The 13,539-nt window shown below is 39.3% G+C and overlaps 1 long non-coding RNA gene across 2 annotated transcripts in view; it reads left to right on the forward strand.

The window, feature by feature from the left end:
- The window catches only part of LOC148055543 (uncharacterized), a 276,819-nt gene that overhangs the window by 56,467 nt on the left and 206,813 nt on the right, over nucleotides 1-13,539 (forward strand). For both annotated transcript variants that reach the window (XR_015705312.1, XR_015705313.1), the window contains exon 3: nucleotides 1,497-1,575. This is a non-coding gene — a long non-coding RNA (uncharacterized LOC148055543). The remainder of the gene's footprint in view (nucleotides 1-1,496; nucleotides 1,576-13,539) is intronic.

Consider the following 13,539-nt stretch of genomic DNA (forward strand, 5'->3'; position numbering starts at 1 on the left):
GTATAAAGTCTAGCATGGTCTAATCAGATTGATGGATGGTTGCTTTATTTTTCTATAATGCTCTGTTATTCTAGATTATATGCTCAAAAGAGGTATGACAGTATTTTTACAAATGAAAAGAAAAAAAATCCCTTCCTTGCTTTTCTTGCTTAAGGATCACTTACAATGTAAAATTGAGATAGGTTAGCTTCACTGACAGAAACAGGTCTATACTAGCATTCAGAATTTCCAGTCTGACTCAGTGGGTTGTAACTAATGGCACGTTAACTATATTTCCCCTGGAGAACATGTGCAGTAATTATAGTCAAGTGCTTCTATTTTTAGAATGTGATGGTGTGCCTTTAGTGCCTTGTGTTTAGACCAGCTGTTGCGTCTTTTTTGCAATTCTGATTTGCTTTTTTTTTTCCCCTAAAATTCTAGCAATTTGTCAAATGAATGAAAGCATTGGACTAAGTGTGATACGTCTTACAAGGCACCATAAAGACCAAAAGTTTTTTTTCCCAAGATCTGCTTCTGTAGCAGAGTGCTTGAAAGGGATAAGTGTAAGGGATTAATCTGAGAGAAAAAGGCACAAGAGGGTATGTGAAATGGTGTGGTTTATTTAAAAAAAAAAAAAATTTGATATAACAAGGCTTGAACAATGTCATGGTTTAACCCCAGCCGGCACCTAAGCCCCCCCAGCCGCTCGCTCACTCCCCTGCCATGGGATGGGGGAGAGAATCGGAAGGGTAACAGGGAGAAAACTCGTGGGCTGAGATAAAGACAGTTTCATAGGCAAAGCAGAAGGCGCGCACGCAAGCAAAGCCAAGCAAGGAATCCATTCCCTCCTTCCCGCGGGCAGGCAGGCGCTCGGCCATCCCCAGGAAAGCAGGGCTCCAGCACGCGTAACGGTCGCTGGGCCAGACCAACGCCATCGCTCCCAACGTCCCCCCTTCCTCCTCCTCCCCAGCTCTCTCTGCCGAGCGTGGCGCCCCGTGGTGTGGGATGTCCCTTGGGGCAGCGGGGGGCAGCCGTCCCGGCCGTGCCCCCTCCCAGCTCCTTGTGCCCCCAGCCTGCTGGCTGCTGGGGTGGGGTGAGGAGCAGAAAAGGCCTCGCCTCTGGGGGAGCGCTGCTCAGCGGGAACCAAACCCTCCCTGGGTGAGCAACGCTGCTTCCAGCACAAATCCAGAACACAGCCCCACACTGGCTACTGTGAGGAAAATTAACTCCATCCCAGCCAAAACCAACACAAACAAATTGTGTATAGTTACCCAATACTTAGACAGTTGAAAGATTGTTTGTTTGTTTGCTTGTATCTAGAATATGTTAATCTGTGTAAATTTTGAGGTATTCACTCTTCCAGTTTTGAGAGAGGTCAGATTTTTAAAGGAAGTCCTGAATGCCTGTAAGATGCATACAAGGTTCATAATATGTATATTGTACAGGTTTCTTCACATATGAAATTGTTGCAGAATGAGTGTATTTTTGTTATAGTTCCTCTTGTTTTATACTTGCAGGTGTTGGTAATGACAGATGCATTGAACTGTTACGTGCAAGAGCTAGAAGAAACAACAAAGCAGAACTTGGATGTTAGAGGTAGGATTTACATAAGTGATTTTTATGCTTCTGAGTGCAGAATGTACTTTGCTGCTTAAATGGGATTTTTGCTTTTGATCCTTTCAGCAAAGATGTACAGTCTGTGTAAAGCCACTAATCAGAGTTAACTTGAGGGAATCTAGGTGAACCTGCTTGGTTTTAATTAGAATTATTTAATAACCAATTACCACTGCTGTCTACATACAGAACCAAGACGGGGGAGTGGTGTTTTAGAGTTTCTCCTGAGGAACGAGCTAATTCGCATCATGACACTGTGACTCAGCTTCCCGTTACGTTGCCATGTAAAGAAATCAGAAAATTTGGCAAAATTTGTTGACACAGAGTGAAAATGTAACAAACGTGAACAGTGAGAGGGTGTTATCTCATGGCTTGGTGGCATTTTGTTGGTTGATTTACAATTGAGAGAAAGTAAAGGGTTTTTTTCAGCTCTTAAAGTTAGATGAGTGACCTAGGGTCAAAGTGTAACATCGGCAGATTTTCTTTTGTTCTCATGGATAAATGAATAAAAAAAAAAGAAATGCAGGGACAGGATATCACACCTTTTGTCCCTCAACTTTATTTTGCTTTGCTAAGAAGTTATACATTCTTTGAAGGGATAACACCCCAAGTTGCTATATTTATCTTCTCTAGATCTGATAAACCTAATGTGACCTTGAGGGCTTTTTGCGCTTATCCTATGTTTTGTTGGATGTGTCAGTGCAATATAAACATTCTAGCTGACATTGTGAAGCTATTTATGAAAATATCTGTATCATGAATGCATCTATCAATACCCTCAACGCTGCTTGCGGGCTGAGGGTCAACTCTTAAATCTTAATGTAGGGGGTTTAAGGTTAAAAGGTTTTAAGTGAGTTATAGCGTTTTAATCAGGTTCATCTGCCAGAGAAAAAAGTTTAAGGCAGTGGGATGTTATCAAGAGCCAATAAAAGAAGCAAATTTGACAAAGAAATGTTAATAGAAGTCTCCCTAGGAAAAGAACACTAATATACATAGAGGCCTGTGGGTAGGAGCAAAACAGTTATGTTCTCTTTTGCGATAAGATCACCTGGTTTGGATGCAAGAGTGTTCAAAGTTAGAAATAGCAAAGAAACAACCTCTTTGTTTTATCATAGATGGACCCTTACGGATTTCCGAGAAAAGAACGAGATTTATTGAAACGCTCTTATGGAATTCTTATTTAGCATCGTTTTGCTTTTTCTAACATGTTGTAAACTGTTATGTTTTACCTGGTTAGAAGTGTATGCCTCCCAAAGTCTTGAGCTAAAACTATCTTTGGTGACAGTATGGGAAAAGAAAAGAGAAGGACTGGACCAAAACCAGGCATGGTTTCGGAGAAGGTCTGCTACAGAAGTGTGCCCTCTGCATACTCTGTGCATGGATGCAGGATGCTGAGCACAAGGGAACACAGGACACGGGGGCAGAAGTGCATGTCTTGTTGCCATTAAGGGCAGCTATTTTCCTATCCCCTCTAGAACATCTTCTAAATAGGTTTTATGAACTCTAAAGTAATTTTGTTGTAGGTTGTGAAAAGTTTGTTTGGAAAAAACATTTGTAAAATCTACGGGAAGGACTAATAGCTTCATGTGTAAAAACTTTGGCTTTCCAAATACATGAAATTTATTTTGATGACTGAAACTGCAGAGTTAAAATACGCAAATGTCCTGTCAGCTTGATCATCTTTTAGACAGTCTCTGCTACAGTTGCCCAAAGGCTGCGAGCCCAGCTTTGAGAGCTCTTCCTTCTCTCAACGGCTATTGAAGTGATTTCAGAACCAAATTCTTTGTCTGGTATCTGTTTCTAGGACTGGCTACCTGCTCTCTGGAAGTCCAGAGAACAAAGCTGGGCTTCTGTTCCTCAGACTTACTGTTATTGACTTGTTCTTAAATTAAAAAGAACTTCCTCTTTCTTCATTCTTAGGAACCTGCTAAAGCTGTTCAGGGGCTTTGTGTCTGATTTTTTTGGACAGAAAAATCTCTAGGACAGTTGATTTTATGAAATTATTTTCCTTTGTGGAAATTAAATATATTGTTTTATGTTGTGTTGGTCCAAAGCCAAGTGGTTTTCACTTGTGAAATGAATGTAAGTATTTTGTTATGGGCTGGTTTAATGTTAAATTGCACATGTATGAGCTGTTACATCTTAGTAAAGATGCAGCTGTGGTGTGCTATGGTTGGTCTCCGGTGTGAGCTGGGCTCGCTGCACGCACTGCGCTCTGCAGATGGCCTTTAGGTAGCGAACGCTGATGCGTTATCAGGAATGAATGCGCTCCGCTTAGGTCACGGCAGAGAGTCAGTCGTCCAGCTGAAGCGTGGCCCTCTCCGAGACTTGCACAAACGATCCAGATCAGTAACTCGTGAAGGTATTTCAGGTATCGATTTTGAGTTCTCACACTTTCTGAAGTCTATCAGGGAAGATCACTGTTTTCATTGGTTATGCAGATGGTTCAAGATTTTAATGAAACAATTGTTATAACAAAGTGGAAACACTAGATAGTATTGCCTACATTGGAGCAAAGATTAAATTCAGATTTGATATTGTAGTGTAACTTTAAATGAAAGGTACTTTATGTGGGGGAAAAATTCCTTTTTGGTCTCCCAGATACCTCACTGAGGGAAAGAAAAGGCAATGTGTTGAGGTTAAAAAAAAAAGCGGGGGGGGGAGGCGGGGAGGAACAGGGTTATATTATCTCATTGTCTCAGGCTTGATCTTGCAATGAGATTGAAAAGGCAGTCTTGTCTTCTGTGGGCTTTTGTAGAAATACACAGAAATGCAGTTACTACCATTAATATGCAATGTACTGAAGTTATGCTGGGTACAAGAATTTGCCTGCAGGCTTGCATTAAGGGTTTAGAACTTTATTGTTTGACACAAAATCATGATGCTGAGGTTTCAGAAAAGTGGAAAAAAATGTAAGGAAATAAGAATTACTTTTCCCCTGCTGGGATATTTGAGATCAATTATTAAGTAACTCAGTAAAAAAAAATCACACTTGCTTCAAGGTACTCTAATTGGATTTACTTTAATGTACTGTCCTATCTCACTGGAACAAAAATTGGGGATTTTTTGACAGTTTGAGTTTGACTATAATAATATAATCATCTAAGTGTTATACAGTTAACCAACGTGCACATAACAGAAATGAACAACCAACTAGTTTCACGTTGTGAGAAATACAGCTGCAAAATGGCAGTTCACTATTTACTTTTTTTATTTCAGCCTTCTTTGGCCACTGCTCTTGATGGGAGATATTCCTATAACCTCATTCTGCTTGTAGGTTGGACTTAGTTTAACTTCCAGACTGAATTTGCTCAGAGCCATTTCTTGTGGTAATCTTGCCATATTTCGTATGCTAACATGGTCTTAACAAGTTTTATTGCTGTTTTGTTGTTTGGTTTGTTTTTTTTTTTCCCCTATGAAGAATCCCATCACTTCTTAGAGCTTTGGAGGGTGAAATAATACCAAGTCGTAAGACATACTGGATATTTTTTGACAGAGATATGACTAGTAATATTTTAGACTTCAGTTGGTACCTAGCAGACACAGAAGGGTCTTGGGGTCTTTTTGCTGTCTGCGAAGAGATGAGCCATCTGGCAAATACTAGCTCACAGCTTCATAGTGTCATGTCGTGCTTTTTTAAGATGCTTCGTCAACACTAATGACATATTTTTATTCACCGCTGTACAGAAAGATGAGTAAATCATTTACATCTTATTAATGTTGAGAGAACTGCTTAGTGGTATGTAGAGGGTGTTATTCCTTCGTTCAGAAAATGCTCGGGTGGAACTTTGAAAGGTTTTTGGTTATATCTCTACTGCCTTATGTTTATGTAGAATATTTGTAGATGGAGACTGTGAAATTTCAGCACACTGCAAGTTTCAAAGAGCTGTGATCCCATTTAACATACACTTTTTACTGGCTTTAAAGTACTATAAAATAATGATAGGCTGTTCTGTGCCATCAGTTGGGTTGCCATCAGCTGCATTTCTTGAGGATTCAGTGAAAAGGCATTTAAAACCTTGTAGTGCTGTTGTGTGTGTCCTATATAAAGTACAAAGTGATGGAGATCATTCTTAAAACTTGTAACTTTACTGCTGATCACAGAAAAGAAAGTTAGCTTTTATCATATGTTTTTCTTCAGGTCACCGATTTTTAGTAACAGTCTTAGCTTAAAGCAGTTTCACCTTTAAAGCTCAACATGTTAGTCTTAACGCTTCTCCTATTGGTCATAATTACTTTTTAGACTAAAATAAAATCTTTTTTTTTTTTTTATTTTGCAAGTCAGCCCTTTTATTAATACTTAGGATGAGTCTCAGTTGCACAAGTAAAGATATGTTACCTCAAGCAATCCCTGCTGTGCATCTGTAAGAAAACATGATTGCTTTGAAGTCCTGAAAACTGTGTATCCAGCTTTTTTCCCCTCTTTTAAAGTATTTTGTGTAGTTCTTTCTCATAGTTGAAGCTGATTAATTATGCAAGCTAAACACTACAAAGTGAGAGGGTGAACATGCTTGAAATGAGGAAGAGCTGAAGTTTGTATCCTGCAAATAAAATAAAAATTAATCAGCATAATGGATTGTTTCAATTTTCAGTTGTGTGTCTGTGTGTCCTGCCCGCCCCCCCCCCCCCAACAGTCGCACTAAATGTGCCTTCAGTGGTAATGGGTTGGTGGGGTCCTTGGTGATGTGCTCTGGATAGACTTCACCTGCCCGAAGAGCTCAGTGCCGTAGTGTGTTCTTGGCAGTGCTTCTGGACCGGTAACCGACGACGGACATCTTCCCCCTCAGGAAGAGAACCTTGTTTTTTCGGAAGAGGTTGATAAAGAAGAGTAACTTTAGGGAGTTCATGGCATGGAGGGAAAACACGCTCAGTTCAGGAGGGTTCTTTGTATCGGTAATATTATTATTCCAAGTCATTATTCTCTCATTGTGTTAGGTCTCCTAGCAGTAAAATACGTTAAGAATCTGAGGTAGGACTCAGCATAGGGAGTCTTCAAAGCTAAAAGGGAAGGAGGAATATGGTATTTGGTTCTTTTTTTTTTTTTTTTTTTTTCCCCAGATGTTGGGGGCTTTGCATTTACTGATTGCTTTCCCTTTTCTAGGACACACTCAATGGTTGCTTGTGCTCTTACCTGCTCAAATGCATTTTCTTTTTATTTGTTGCAGAGCTGAATTCGGGCATACACATAGAAGCTGATCTCTGAAAGGCTAGAATGTGTTCAGATGTTCAAAGGTTTGCAAAGTCAGGGTGGGGGGTTGCCGCTTTTCTGACTGCCTCTATAGACACCTGGCATCAGCTTTATATTTCTTTTTTTATTCCGGCTTTTTTCTGTTTCAGAAATGACATGATTGGCCTCATGAAATACAAAAACTGTCTTGTCTAAGATACCTTACTTGCAAAAGGAAAGCCAAATGCTTATTTGTATAACTTTTTATCAAAATGTGAGTTCATGTCATAAGTGCAACTGCAGTGGAGAAGATTAAGGGGAGAGGATAAAGGAAGAGAACTTAAGACAGTTTGACTCCAAGGAGGGAATAGAACTGCTAGGAAATCTAGAAAAGAAATTATTACCTTATATGAAATTATTATTATTATTAATTACAGCATTGCTTTTGATGATCTCATATCAGTCTGTCCTTTAAAGAAAATTAACAAGTTCTTTTGATCCATCGTGCAAAGTACGTGGTACAGCAGGGGAGAACCGGGACAGAAACAAGGAGCTCAAGTTAACCTGTGAACTTGTTGAGAGCCTTCGTTTTCTTATCTACAGAGAATGTAGAATCATACTGACGCATCTTTTGTCACAGTAATTAATTTCCTAATTAAGAAAACTGAAGAACTTCATTTCTATCCCATCACATGCTTTCCTAGCACTTCTGCGGGTTAGTTCTTGTACTAGGGGAATGCACTGAGGTCCCAATTAAGATGTACGTGAGTGCTGGGTTTTACAGAGCTATGTCATCTTTTCTGGAGTAGGGAAGAATTGTCAACCAAAACCTTTCTGGCAGAAAATGTAGTTGATGATGCTTGGTGTTTCATGATTCGTTTAGGTTTTGCTGATATTTCCCTTAAAGGAAATGAAACAAAAGGGATCTGTAAAGTTCAGATATTTCTTTAAAAAAATAATTCAAATGTGATGGTTCAAAATTATTTTATTTCAGAAATCTCATTTTTATTTTGGGGGGGGGGGGGGAAACTCCAAAAAAACCCAAACAACGGAATACCTTCTTTATGTTAGTTTTTCCATATTCACTGGACTAGTTATTCAGAGTGCCAGCACAGTTCAAATAACCCACTCAAAGCACAAAATGGTTCTCCCACAGATACTTCCTGGATATCTTTGCATCAAAAAATCACTTTGGAAAAAAACAGTTACTTTTTTTGTCCGTCTTATCAGGTAACACGGAAAAAGGCATCCATCTTCCATTGCAAAGAAGATATCTGAATTAGTGTCTGCAAATATGGTACGGAGTGGAACGCTTTAGTTTTAATATCGCAGGCATTATTTGACCTGATCCTTCTCTTTTTCTCCTCTTTTCTGCTCCTGTTTTTTCTAGTCTTTTACCAAATGCTTAATACAAACTTCTTGCTGCTGTTGTGAAATTAACACAAAGATCCAGCTCTCTTTCAACATCTGCCCTGACAAGATTTTTCTAAGCCTTGATAGTCACTTTTTAAAACTCTGAATTCCTCTCATTTCTTTAACTTGTCACCGCTGTCTCCACTTTAAGGTAAATGCTGAAGTCCTTTTAGCGTTCCCCTGGGTTCATGCCATCTTTGTGTCCTTTTGGTTTGGCCAAACACCGAGAATGGTGTAGGGCGTGCCTTTGAAATACGAAGTAGCAGGGCAGGAGGGACCTTGGTTAGCGCGCGCAGAGCGCTTGACTCACTGCTTTGCTGTTTCTCAGCTGTTTGACTTCTTTCTGGCACTGCCCTTGGAATGGTCTCTGGCTGCTGCCCAGGCGTCCAGCTTTTTTCCCCGACGCATTCCTTAGCAGCTGTACCTGTTTCTACTCCAGGTCTTCTCTGATACAAATACAAGCCATGTGTCTACAAGGTGTGATCGTTATGTGCAGGGGTTTGAGCTTTTGGAAAGGAGATGGAAGTTTTTTTTCTTCTCGCATAGAATTTTGGATTGGATCAGAGAGGGTGCTAGCGCCGATATGAATAGCGCTGTGGTGAATAGCAAGGGAATAATACCTGCCAGTAAGATAGCGTGTTTCTTGATTTTTAGCTTGTATTTTGGGGTTTTGGTTAGAAACAGAAAATCTGGGTTAGGCTTTTTCAAAGGTTTAAAAACTGAGTGAACTCGGAACTGATTTGCAGTACAGCCTAATCTGCTACTGCTTGTTGAGTGAAAGTATTCAGAGAGAAACAGCATAAATTTAGAATTATTTTTCTTTCGATATGTCTTTCCTAACAAGAAGAAAAAAACAGGCAAGAGAAACTTTGACTTGTAAGTGCCTGACCATATAAAAACCTTCATGTGAATTATTTTGAGAGAAGATGACATTTGTCATAAAATATCTAAGCTTATTTTGAACTTTGTGCCTGAAATTTTGAGCAGCTGGTTGTTGCTACGTACAATGAATAAGTTTTTGAGAATTTTGTGCCGCATTCTGTTAGTAGAAGACACAAACTTTTAGCATATTGGACATGCAAGGTCATGTTGTTTTCTTTAGAAGTAGTCTTATGTTCAACTACTTTGTTTCACCATTAGTGCCTGCTCTCCAGATTGGTTTTTGAAGTGGCGCATTTCGTGATCTGAGACTAACTGAACCAAGGTCCTCTGCAGTAAAATACACACTTGAGACAGGAGAGTTCAGCTTGAACTAACTGTACAAAGGATAAGAATCAAGTACTAAAGCCTTTCTTCGCTGAATAAATCAAAAAGCATATACGTGTGTTGATAACTTTGTCTTTCAGCCTTTTCTTCTAGGTAGATAGCCTGTTCTGAAATATGGTTTCAGGAACATCACTGTCAGGGTGTCTGTTTGCAGTATGCTCTTCCATGCCTTTGGGAAACTACTGGAAATCTTGCCAGTAATTTCAATTATGTTTTATTTTACTAAATTTTTAATTTTAGTAAAATGTGAGTGAAAGTTCCAACCTTGCTAATTCAGTAAATTTCAGTATATAAAAGGTTGTCTTGCACATATGATCATCTTTAGTATTTGCATGAAAATTGTACCAGAAAGGAAGATCCACACCTTTAATAAGGTTATGTCCTTTTGTTAATTTTTTTTCCATGCAGACTTGCTACACAAGTTGTGAAACTTTTGCTGGTGAGAGTTTTTGTTAGTCTGTAATATGTTTTTACTGAAGGCAGAAGAGGAGAGATAGGGAGCAAAGGATTAGCCTCCGTTAAAAAACTGAAATTAAAGAAGGAAGCATTTACAATTTGCTCCGAGATGACTGTGCGCTTCAACCATTTCAGATTTGTATTTTATGACGTGTTTTAGCAGGAGGGTGGAACTGAGTGACTCTGAGTTTCTTAGGCAGGCGCGCAGCCTCCTCAGATCTCTCGGTAGGATCTGGAAGAGGTGATTTGTTATTGCATTTTTATTTTTAACTTTCTTCTTCCTTTAATATATAAAAACGAATAATAGCATAGCTTTGAAGTATTTTCTTGAATTTATTTGTAAGAGTGACTATAAAATTTAAAACTGAATAATAAGAACCTTTGCTCAATTGAAACTTTCTAATAAAAATCATTTTTCTCTGCAGTTAAGTTAGAGGAAAAAAATGTACTTACAAATGTCAAAAGTTGTTTCCAAATAAGGTAATTTTTACTTTTTAGAATGGCTTGTATAAGGATTTATATAAGGGGGTAGGGGAGAGAGGGAAGGGGGAAGAGTTTTTGCTTCATCTTGTCACCTTCCTGACCCTTGTAACTAAAAGATGAGAGGTTTTGATGAGCGTTTGTCCTGGTACAAAAGACTGAGATTTAGATTAATTTTCTCTACTTTTCATGGGAGTTTGAATAAAGATTTCCTGCATCCTGCAAGAACACCTGTAAGGGTGCTCTTAAATGGTGCCTTCCCTCTGTCCAGCCAAAGATTGTTTTCAATGTCAAAATTAAATGTTTATTAAGTTACAGAGAAAACAGAAAAACAACTTTAATCTGGGTTTCAGGGAAATCCAGTTGCCAGTCTTGCTGTAAAAAAATATGAGAGCATTTAGATGCAGCTATATCTATAACTACAACGTAGAGGAATTCCATTTAGAGGTGTCTGTCCAAGTAATAGCAATTGCATTTTCAATTTGATGGCACAACTGTAGGCCCTTAGCAAGGAAAGAGTAAGCAGGAGAAATGTTCAAATGCAACACGTTCTCTCTGGAGAGATTAAAGAGCCAAGCAGATTCATTGCAGAATGTCTTGAAGAATTGCACCAGGTTTAACTTTGGGGGCAGGGGGGGGGAATAATTAGCTGACTAAATCTTTCCCTCAAGAAGGATGGTCAGAAAAAAATTTGCAGGAACAGTCTGACAACAACGTTTTTCTCTTCTTCAAAAATATTTCCTTTGTTTCTTTTTAGTGTTAGTGAGTTTGGGATTTGTGGGGACATGAGTGAAAGAAGGTGCCAGGAAAGGCAAAGTAGCTCAGTAGTGTAGCCTTCTTGATTGAATGGGGATCTTATAGACTGTCATAGATTGTGAATTTTCTGTGGAGTCTAATGTACAGTAAATGAACTCATTTGTACACTAGCCAGAGGCTTGTAAAGGAAAAAAAAAAAAAAAAAAAAAAAAAGGATTTGTGGGTCACTTAGATCAGCTTTTACCCACTGTCTGGGTTCCTGAGGGAACTGAAGTAGTTAGATGAACCCATTTATACTGAATAAAAGAAAACATCTGTCAGTGCTACAGTGTCCCTACCAATTAATTATTGTGGTATCTACAGGAGGTGTTTTCTTGTATGAAGAGGTGTGTACTTCTGCTTTTCCGCACTTGTTCCAGACAACATGATGACAATTGCCATACAGCTCTGCTTTTCTAAAATGTATGATGCCTCTGTGTTCTCATGAAATCATTAAGACTTTTGCTATCATCATTATTTAACAAAATATTTTGGTCTTTGACATAGCTGGCCAGATCTAAGCCTTTAAAGCATCTGTCTTCCTACGAGTGTCATTTTCAGTGGCTTGGCCGATAAAATGCTATCACTGAAAAGAGCTGGGATCATATATTTTTTTCTCAGGAAGTTAGTGAGACTTCTGGAAAAGAGGTGCTCTGTCGTTTGCTGGTCTGTGTGGGAGTTAAGGCAAGGAAAATGTGGTTAAAAATTAGAAAGAAAGAAAATCTGATTGAAAAGGGAGCACCTCTAGAGCACGTTGACCCTCCTAGTGGAATGAAAAAGCAAGAAAATCGGCAAGGAAAAAGTATTCTTGTTTCAGTCTTGTTGCAATGTGGAAAATAAATGGATTTGGATACCAGGACTCTTTGATCACGGAGACACGAAGTTTTATGAATTGCACGACCTCCCTGTGCTGCGGCAGAGAGGGCACGGTCCAGAGGGAAGCCAGGTGGGCCAGCGTAGCGGGGCCGGGGGGTCTCTCTCGCTCCCCTGCCCCTGGAGTCTCTTGGGCTCCTCTCGCCGCACGTGGCCCTGCAGGGCACCAGGCGCAGTACCGGGTAGAAAATAGCCGGTTCCAATTCATCTTGTTCCAGTTCACTTGGCACCTAAGAACTTGCTGTTACAAGCATCTCAATACCTTCATAACTCTCACCGTGGGTAACAGGCTGCTTATTGTCAAGTTATTTCTCTATTCTTATAACTAGGCAATTACCTTCTGCTGTAGTGTTGGAACACTTTTGTCAGCTAGACCCAATCTATTCCAACGCTTACAGATTCTTTGAGGATGTTCAAGTTGCAAAGAATGTAAAATAAAAAGAAAAAAAAGGTATAGTTTTGCTAACATTGATATAATCTGAATGCAGGATACGGTGTTAAAACATGGGGCTTAACAGTAACAAACTGTTTGAAGGTTTTGGGTTTTTTCCTCATTTCTAATTCTGCCCAGCAATTGACCTGTGTCCAAATCACAGATATCTATAACGTCCATTAAGAATATCTGTTGAACAGAGAATTTTATTGTATTCCTCAAGGACTTAATATTTCATTTCAAGGGAAAAATTGTTTAATCTGAAAAATTAATCAAAATTTAATAGAGAAATTTCAATATACTGACTCTTAATGACTAACACGGCATCAGAAGTCAATGGGAAAAGTAAATCCCCTTTATGAAAGTGAAATGTTCCTTGCTCCGAAAACAGATGGTATTACTTCTAACATTTTGCCTGTGTAGCGTAATAGGCAAGCAAGTCAAAGTAATACCCTGATGAAGGACGCTTGCCATTTCTGGTATCTAATGTACCTTGTACCTTCAGGAGTCCACCTGAATGTAAACATTTCCTGGGAAAGTGAAGAAGGTGCTGCTGCTGAGCCCGCTAAGGCAGATTAGCTCTTTGTGGTAGTAAGATGATGGTGGGCTAAGTAATTTGGTGAATGCTTTCAGTGCATTTCCAGTGTGTCAGCTTAGGTTATACAGGAACTTTAAATGTCAAAAGGGTGTACTAATGCAGCTGATGCAATAGCTTAAATATGGATTCAGACAAAAAAAAAACTCGTCTCATCTTTCTAGACTTCATTTATGCTATAGCAGAGCTGGAAAGAGGAATAGTCTGATTTTTAACCAATTCAAAAGCAGGGGATCAGAAGCTTGAAAGGAATTGTCCTAGGGATCTGTTAGCGTGTGCTTTCGTGGCTATACCACTGGCTAGGGTTCAGGAGACTGATGTTAATATTTCTGCCGCAGATATGCTGCGTGTCCTTGGGCAAACTGCCATATTTTTCTGGTCTCATGGTCTGTTTTTCACCTAAACTAAATTCTGGGGACAGAGGCCAACGACTGCTTTATCTGTAAAAGACGTGGCACAACGAACCAC

Source organism: Nipponia nippon, unplaced genomic scaffold (genome assembly GCF_047370975.1).
Source record: "Nipponia nippon isolate SJK-2023a ecotype South Korea unplaced genomic scaffold, ASM4737097v1 scaffold_21, whole genome shotgun sequence".
Lineage (NCBI taxonomy): Eukaryota > Metazoa > Chordata > Aves > Pelecaniformes > Threskiornithidae > Nipponia > Nipponia nippon.